Here is a 9801-nt window from a genome sequence, read left to right as displayed (position 1 = left end):
TATGCACCCCATTCTTTACCCTCCCCTTCCCTTTTCCTCCCAGAAACTGCATAAACTGGTCCTTATTTTTTCAAAGTTTTAGAATTCTTCTCTACTACTTGTTGATGTTTGTTCGCATATAAATTATTTTCAGTGACCTGGATCAATGATGACTGATTGATTGATTTCTGTCAACATGGAACCCCAGAAAGGTTACTAGCAAAGCGTGCATAAAAGACAATAATAATGAATCCCATTGTGGGAGAGAGGCAGGATATAAATCCTTGAAATAAATAAACATGTACATATATAAATAATAAAAGTTAACCATATTTAAAAATAAATAAACTATACCAGTAAAATCTGCACTAATTTAAAACAGTAAAAAAAAAAGAATTTTAAGATATAACAATGAAAACAATGGTGCAGGACATATACATTCCTGTTGAAGGACCCTTCTGCAGCAACCATTGCCAAAATTCAACCTAAATTTAAAAAAAGTCTTTGCTCACAGAAGGAGAGCACAAAGGGGTCAGCTTAGGCACATTACAGACCGCCGGAAAGTGGCAGTCTGCCTGCACCATCATTAGCGGCAGCAAGAAGCCCCAGCGGCCAAACTGCGAGGCTTCCTGCCACCGCTAAGAAGAAGTGCCAAAATGGCGCTTCTTCTTGTGCCACGGAAATGACGCAGCGAGGAGCCAATGGCGTCCACGATGTCAACATGGCGGCCCCTATCTGTATAGGGTGCCACCATTTTGTACATGCAGAGCACGTACTAGGGTTAGGGGCATGAAGAAGTCACACCCCTTCCTAATCCTAGTACACGCTCTGCATGTACTATGTGCCCGTCTATAACGGGCCTTTGTTTCCTGTGGAAATGAGGTCCACAGTTGCAGAACTAAGATTTCAGGGTGAGTGTAAGCCAAACAGAACAGGTTGAATCCCTGTTTCCCTATCTTTGAACAACCATGATCACCTATGTTTTGTCACTCCTCACTGGCAAAACCCTATGATGCAACAAGGAGTAGGGACAGGACTCAAACAAAGAGCTAAAAGGATAGAACATAAGGCCATTACAGATAGGGATGAGGTCAAGGGCACAAAACTTAATAAGAATAATAAAATCATAGAACAGGAAGAGATCTCAAGGTCCATTCAGTCCAATCCCTGACCATGCAGGAACTAGCAATCAAAGCACCCACAACATATGGCCATCCAGCCTCTGTTCAAAGACCTCCAAAGAAGAAGACCCCACTATACTCTGAGGATGTGTGTTCCACTGTCACAGTTCTTACTGTCAGAAAATTCCTCCTAATGTTGAGGTGGAATCTCTATTCTTGTAATTTGAATCCATTGTTCTTAGTCCTATTATCTGGAGCAGCAGAAAACAAGTTTGGTCCATCCTCAATGTGACCTCCCTTCAAATACTTAAACAAGTCTATCACATCTCCTCTTAACCATCTCTTTTCCAGGATAAACATACCCAGCTCCCTAGGTCTCTTCTCATAGGGCATGGTTTCCAGGCCTTTCACCATTTTGGTCACCCTCCTCTAGACACGCTCCAGCTTGTTAATGTCCTTTTTGAATTGTGGCACCCAAAACTGGACACAATATTCCAGGTGGGGTCTGACCAAAGCAGAATAGAGTGGCACTATTACGTCCCTAGATCTAGACACTATACCTTTATTGATGCAGCCTGGAATCACATTGGCTTTTTTAGCTGCCACATCACACTGTTGGCTCATGTTTAAGAGAGGATGTTTTAAAATTTCTTGAAAAGAAGTGGGCTTAATAGCAATTATAAATTTCCCAACACATGAGATGATTATGAGATAATCAGACATATTAGAATTGAAATTTGGGATGAAAACATTTTGGATAAACAAAAGATTTGGAGACTGAGTAAAAATTATAAGTGGTAGATTAGGAAGTCATGTTTAATTAATGAAGGACCTGGAGAAGGCAAGGAAGGAAGTCAAGGTGTAGATAGTAGAGTAAGATGAAGGGAAGTGTTAGAAAGCCTGAGCATGCCAAATTATGGAAAGGAGGATGTTAGGATGGAGGAGAAGAGGAGAAAGGTAGAGTGAAGAAGTAGAAGGAAGAATGAGAAGTGAAAGAGAAAGATAGAAGGGTGGGATGCACAAATGTAAGAAAGATGATTAGAAAGTGAGGAGGTGGGAGTAGTTGAAGACGATGAAGATGGTTTAGGAAGGGGTTGGAAGGGTTAACTTCAGGAAAAATTAGTGGTTAAATAGTATGTAATTTGTTAGTTAAAAGATACTGCTTATACCTAAATTTGTTGTTAGAACATCTTGGTGTCAAGTAATAGATCTAGATTGGATGACGTTCTATATGGATGTTTGTATGGATCTTATGTGTATGGATGATTTTTTATGTTTGAATTTTCTTTTGAATAAAGATATATTTTTTTAAAAAATAAGAGAGCGAGTCAAACATCAGACATTTTCAAAAGTAAGAAAGACTGTCCGAAGGTGCACTACACATGTTACAGGAACATAGAATGTGACAAACAGGAGTCAAGGGAAGCTAGACATAGTAAAAAAAGAAAATAGAATGTTTAAACATAGCAATACTACAGATGAGTGAGCTAAAATGGGCAGGAATGGAACATTTTGAATAAGATAACTATTTATTATTAATGATTTAGAATCATAGAATCATAGAATCATAGAGTTGGAAGAGACCACTAGGGCCATCCAGTCCAACCCCCTGCCATGCAGGAAATCCAAATCAAAGCATCCCTGACAGATGGCCATCCAGCCTCTGTTTAAAGACCTCCAAGGAAGGAGACTCTATCACCTTCCGAGGAAGTGCATTCCACTGTCGAACAGCCCTTACTGTCAGGAAGTTCCTCCTAATGTTGAGGTGGAATCTCTTTTCCTGTAGCTTGCATCCATTGTTCCGGGTCCTGTTCTCTGGAGCAGCAGAAAACAAGCTTGCTCCCTCCTCAATATGACATCCTTTCAAATATTTAAACAGGGCTATCATATCACCTCTTAACCTTCTTTTCTCCAGGCTAAACATCCCCAGCTCCCTAAGTCGTTCCTCATAGGGCATGGTCTCCAGACCCTTCACCATTTTTGTCGCCCTCCTTTGGACACGCTCCAGTTTCTCAATGTCCTTTTTGAATTGTGGCGCCCAGAACTGGACACAATATTCTAGGTGGGGCCTGACCAAAGCAGAATACAGTGGCACTATTACTTCTCTTGATCTAGACACTATACTTCTATTGATGCAGCCTAAAATAGCATTGGCCTTTTTAGCTGCCGCATCACACTGTTCACTCATGTTCAACTTGTGGTCTACTTGGACTCCTAGATCCCTTTCACACGTAGTTTCATTCAGCCAGGTGTCACCCATCCTATATCTGTGCATTTTATTTTTCCGCCCTAAGTGCAATACCTTACATTTCTCTGTGATGAATTTCATTTTGTTAGCTTTGGCCCAGCTTTCTAGTCTATTCAGGTCATTTTGAATCTTGATCCTGTCCTCTGGGGTATTAGCTATTCCCCCTAATTTGGTGTCATCTGCAAATTTGATAAGTATGCTCCCAATTCTGTCATCCAGGTCATTGATAAAGATGTTGAATAGCACTGGGCCCAGGACAGAGCCCTGTGGGACCCCACTGGTCACTTCTCTCCAGGATGAAAAGGAGCCATTGTTGAGCACCCTTTGGCTTCGGCCGGTCAACCAATTACAGATCCATTTAACAGTTCCTTTGTCTAGCCCACATTTTACAAGCTTGTTTGCAAGAATGTCATGGGAAACCTTGTCAAAGGCCTCACTGAAATCAAGATATACTATATCCACAGCATTCCCTTCATCTACCAAGCTGGTAATTTTGTCAAAGAAAGAGATTAGATTTGTCTGGCATGACTTGTTTCTCTGAAACCCATGTTGACTTTTTGTGATTATGGCATTGCCTTCTAGATGTTCACAGACTCTCTGTTTAATGATCTGCTCCAGAATCTTTCCTAGAACTGATGTCAGACTAACTGGACGATAATTGTTGGGATCCTCTTTTTTCCCCTTTTTGAAGATGGGGACAACGTTTGCCCTTCGCCAGTCTGCTGGGATCTCTCCTGTTCTCCAGGAGTTTTCAAATATGATTGCCAATGGCTCCGATATTACTTTTGCCAGTTCTTTTAATACCCTTGGATGGAGTTCATCTGGTCCCGGAGACTTAAATTCATTTAGATTAACAAGGTGTTCCTCTACTATCTCTTTACTTATTCTGTGCTGAAATTCCCCTATTCTGTCCTCTGCTCCATTATCCTCAGGTTGAGCACCCTTTGCCTTTTCTGAGAAGACTGAGGCAAAGAAGGTGTTGAGTAATTCTGCCTTTTCTCTATCTCCTGTTAGCATTTTGCCATCTTCTCCACGCAGTGGCCCTACCGTTTCCTTCTTCTTCCTCTTGCTGCGGACATATCCAAAAAAGCCCTTTTTATTGTTCTTAACCTCTCTAGCAAGCCTGAGTTCATTCTGCGCTTTAGCTTTCCTGACTTTACCCCTACACATGCCTGCTATTTCTTTGAATTCCTTTTTCGTGATTTCCCCCTTTTTCCATTTCTTATACATGTTCCGTTTCAAACTTAGCTCGGTTGAAAGTTCCTTAGTCATCCATCCTGGTTTCTTGAGACACCTCCCGTTTTTCTTTCTCACTGGAACTGTTTGAAATTGTGCCTTCAGTATCTCCCTTTTGAGAAAGTCCCATCCGTCCTGAACTCCTTTATCTTTTAGTATTTCTGACCATGGAATCGCCCTCATTACTTCTCTAAGTTTACTGAAATCCGCTCTCCTAAAGTCTAGGATGCGTGTCTGACTCTGCCTGGCTTCTCCTTTCCACTGTATTACAAACTCCAGGAGAACATGGTCACTTCCACCTAAGGATCCCACCACTTGCACCCCATTAACCAAGTCATCCTTGTTGGTTAGGATCAGATCTAAAATAGCTGACCCCCTTGTTGCCTCTTCCACCTTTTGGACCATGAAATTGTCTTCCAGGCAAGTGAGGAGTTTGCTAGGCCTTGAGGATTTTGCTGAGTTTGACTTCCAGCAAATATCAGGGTAGTTGAAGTCGCCCATCACTACTACATCTCTCCTTTCTGAGTGTGTGGTCATCTGTTCTAGAAAGGCATCATCCAATTCCTCAGTCTGACTTGGGGGTCTGTAGTAGACTCCCACCGTAACACCCTTGTTGTTTCCCTCCCCTTTGATTCTTATCCAGATGCTCTCCACCTGGCTTCCATGATTGATGTCCAGGATCTCTTCACTGGTGTAAATATCTCTGACATATAGTGCTATTCCTCCTCCTTTCCTGTTTGGCCTATTTCTCTTAATAAGGTTATACCCCTCTATTTCCACATTCCAATCATGAGACTCATCCCACCAGGTTTCAGTGATGCCTATTATATCATATTTGCTTTGTTGTACTAGGCGTTCGAGTTCATCTTGCTTATTTCCCATGCTCTGTGCATTAGTGTAGAGACATCACAGACCATGGTTCCCTTTTACTTGCTGCCTGTGCAAGTTTTTTTGCCTCCCACTGCTGGGTCCTTGCACTGTTTGCCTTGTTTCCTCTATGTCAGTTTGACTATTTTCGCCATCCCTTTCGCCTTCCTTAATATTGTCTCCCTTCCCCTCGGAACTCAGTTTAAAGCTCTCCTGATCAAGTTCTTGAGACTGTTGGCAAAAACATTTCTTCCAACTGGCGTGAGATGCAACCCGTCTGTTGCAAGAAGTCCCTCCTCATGGAACCGCAGCCCATGATCGAAGAATCCAAATCCTTCTCGGCGGCACCATCTGCGAAGCCAGTTGTTCACATCTGCTATTTTCCTCTCCCTTCCTGGACCATGCCCTTCAACTGGCAGAAGAGACGAGATGACAACCTGTACATCCATTCCTTTCAGCTTCCTACCAAGCGCCTCGTAATCCCTTTTGATGTTCTGAATGCTGTGTCTTGCAGTATCATTAGTTCCCACGTGGACCAAAAGGAAGGGGTATTGGTCAGTAGGCTTGACCAGTCTTGTCAGCCTCTCTGTCACATCACGGATCTTTGCACCTGGAAGACAACACACCTCTCGAGACATCTTGTCAGGCCTACAAATCACTGCTTCTGTTCCCCTCAGCAAGGAGTCCCCCACTACGACCACACGCCTCCTCCGAGGCTTAGCAGCGACTGTTCCCTCGGGTGGGACTCTCAGGCTCCTCTGCTCTGTCCCAGAAGTCTGTCCATGCTGCTCTTCTTCATCCTCCTTGATAAGGGAAAGAGCTTCGAATCGATTCTCTAGCTGCAAGCTCCCTGAACAATTCCTTCTTGGCTTACTTCTCTTTGTGACATTCCTCCAGCTGTCTGCCTCCTCTGTTTGGCAAGTGACCTCTTCCACCCTAGCATCTTCCTCTGCGTGGTACTCATCCAAGATGGTTAGTTCTATTGAGTCCAGGAAATCCTCTTGTTCCCTAATATGCTGAAGTGTAGCTACTCTGGACTCCAGCTGCTGCACTTTCTCCTCCAAGAGTGCTACCAACTTGCACTTGGTGCATGTGAAGTTCTCCACTTCTGCAGGCAAGAAGAGAAACATCCCACAAGAGTTGCAGGTGACTGCGGCAGATCCCTCGTTGTACATACTGCAAAGTCTTTAGTAATAAATATAACAGTCAATCTATTGGGAATACTTCTTTAAAGGTAAGTACTGGCTGCTATCTTACACTTAAAGGGAAGGTTCTGTTTCAATATCTGATTCTAACCTGATGCCACTTGAGCAGAGTTGTTGAGTTAAAGAAAACGAAAATTCAAGCACACGGTCTCAAAATGGCTGCCAAGCAGCTCCTCTCCTCCTCCTCTCTCTGGCCGGACTGTTCTGGAAGGCTCTGGAAGTTGGTATATAAAGCTAGTCTGCTAGCTCCGCCCCCTTGTGACTCACAGATGTGACTCACAGAAGCTCCTCCCCTTCAGCAATGAGCACACGGTCTCGAGCACACGGTCTCAAAATGGCTGCCAAGCAGCTCCTCTCCTTCTCCTCTCTCTGGCCGGAATTTATTATTGATTGATTGATTTTAGAGTATTTATACTCCACTATTCATCCGCAAAGTCTTACAAACTGGTTTACAAATGGTTAATTTAACAGTTTTACACAGAAATATATAGTATACAATTCAGGAAATGAAAAAGGCAAGAAGAAATGGGGTGGCACTAATAGTGAAGAGAGATGTGGCATAATCACTCAAAGGAAATAATGCAAAGTTGGATCAAATCAGGTCAGTAAGAGTTCAGGGAAAATCAATAAACATCACCATAATCCAAGTCTATGCACCAACCACTGAGGCAGAGGAAGAGATTCTACAAGAGATTCTATGGTGTAGTTCAGCAAAAAACTGACAACACACCAGAACAGGATTTCTTGTTCATCATAGGTGACTGGAATGCAAATATAGGAAGCAGAGCAGAATAAAAAACTGGACACAATATTCCAGGTGGGGTCTGACCAAAGCAGAATAGAGTGGCACTATTACTTCCCTAGATCAAGAAATGAAGCAGGAAACATCTTTTATTCAACTATGGACCTTACCTGTGGGCCAATAAATAGATCAGATAGAGTACATAAATGGAAGAGATCCAGTGTGGTGTGGTGGTTTGAGTGTTGGACTGTGACTGGAGACTAGATAATTTATCACACAGGGCTCCTGGCATGCAAATGGAATGGTACAAAAGGGGGCAGGAAGGGAATGGAATGGGTGAGGGACATATTTTACAGCACACCAGAATGCCACTGAATTCCGCCGGATGTCCCCATTCGATTCCGTTCCATTCCCCATCCGTCTGGGATGAATGGGGAACGGAACAGGGACTTCCGTTGTCGTCGTTCTGGTGTGTGGTAAAATGCGTCCCCCATCCATTCCGTTCCCTTCCCAGCCTCTTTTGTACCATTCCATTTGCATGCCAGGAGCCCTGTGCAATAAACTCATAGGATTCAATTCCATACTCAGTCATGGAAATCCATTGGGTGACCTTGGGCAAGTCACATGCTCTCAACCTCAGGGGAAGGCAATGGCAAACTTCCTCTGAACAAATCTTGCCAAGAAAACTATTACTCTTCTCTCTTGGCATGAGAAAAAAATTATATATCAGTGACTACTGTTTATGGCAGCAACTGTTTTGGTTTCCTGAAGTGTACCACAGGAGAGCTGGCCCATTGGGTGGTAGGAGCTCTAAATGCTTGCTTGAAAGATGATTATGGTCCATAACATACTGCAGAAATAATCCATTTTGAGACCGCTTTTACTGCTCTGGTTCAATGAGAGGGAATCCTGGGAACTGTAGTTTATTGTGGCACCATAACTCTCTGGCAGAGAAGGCTAAATTTCTCACAAAATTACAGTTCCCAAAATCCCCTAGCATTGAGTCAGGACAGTTAAAGCAGTCTCAGATTGGATTATTTCTGCAGTGTGTTTTGGATCCATGTTGCAGCTCCTCTAAGGCGCGTTACAGACCGCCCCTTTGGGGCGGCCTGTAGGCGCTCCTTTCCCCGGTGTATCAGGGCCTCAGCTGCCAGAATGGCAGCCTCCGAGGCCCTGATCCGCTGTTTTTCAGGCTGCGGGAAAGCGGCAAAAGTCCGCTTCCCCGTGGCCTGGAAAGGGGTGTCCTTGGGGCTTCAAGCCCCAAGGACACCCGGCGATGGCGGGGAGGAGGAGAAAGGGGCCGCTTGGCCCCTTTCTCCTCTGCGTCACTGGCACAGCCATCTAAAGGCTGCGCCCAGCGACGCAAAGCTGGAAGGAGCTCCGAAACGGAGCTCCTTCCAGGGCCGCGGAAAGGGCGCACTAGGCACCCTCGCACGGCCCCACTACGTCACAACCGCACCGCCTCGTTTGGAGGCGGCGTGGTCGTGACATAGTCATGGCAGCGGCTGTGTGGAACGGCCGCTGCCATTTTGTACATGCTGAGCACGTACTAGGGTTGGGGGTATGCAGAAGCGCCGCCACTTCCTAACCCTAGTACGTGCTCAGCATGTACTTAGAGGCCCATCTGTAACAGGCCTAAGAGAAGCAATTGTAATACCCCTGTTAAATAAACCTTAGCTTTGACCCTACCAGCGTAGATATTTACTATCCAGTTCCTCCCTTTTTAAATTAAGGCCTTGGAGTGAGTGGTGGGAGCACAACTATTAGGATCCATTCTGATATTGGTTCAGAATTGGATTTGGGACAGAAACAGATTTGGTCACCTTCATGGATTACATACTCCAGGCACTGGACAGGGGGAGCATGTCCTTCTTGGTCCTTCTGGTTTTGTCATTGTCATTCAATACCATAAGTCTTGGTGTTCTTCTCAATCATTTGGCTGATGTGTGATTTGAGGAACTGTTCTGCAGTGGCTCTAGTCCTTTTTGGCTGAATAATCCCAAAAGGTGTTGTTGAAAGACTGTTATTCAGGCTCCTGACCATTGTAGAATCTCACAGATCTCAATTCTGTCCCCTGAGCTTTTTAATATTTATATGAACCTGTTAGAAGTTGTCTGTTGGCTGGTGGTTGGATACTGATGATAACCAATTCTATTTCTTTTTTACCCCTGATGCCAATGAGGCAGTGGAAGTCCTGAAGCATTGCTTGCATGTGTTGAAGGATAAGATGTGAATGAATAAACAGAGAGTCAATGCCGAAAAATTGAAGATTTTTCTAGTTAATAGAAAACGTAAACTGGGGTTAGATCAAAGATCACAATTGTAGCTTAGGTGTGTTCTTGGAGGGTGGACTGTTCCTGGAAGGACAGGTGGCTGCTGTGGCCAAGATTGTCATGGCCAGCC

This window comes from Sceloporus occidentalis, unplaced genomic scaffold, assembly GCF_023333645.1.
Source record: "Sceloporus occidentalis isolate IW3139 unplaced genomic scaffold, rSceOcc1.0.p SCAF_14, whole genome shotgun sequence".
NCBI classification, from domain to species: Eukaryota; Metazoa; Chordata; class Lepidosauria; order Squamata; family Phrynosomatidae; genus Sceloporus; species Sceloporus occidentalis.
Note: the sequence above shows the minus strand (reverse complement) of the source record.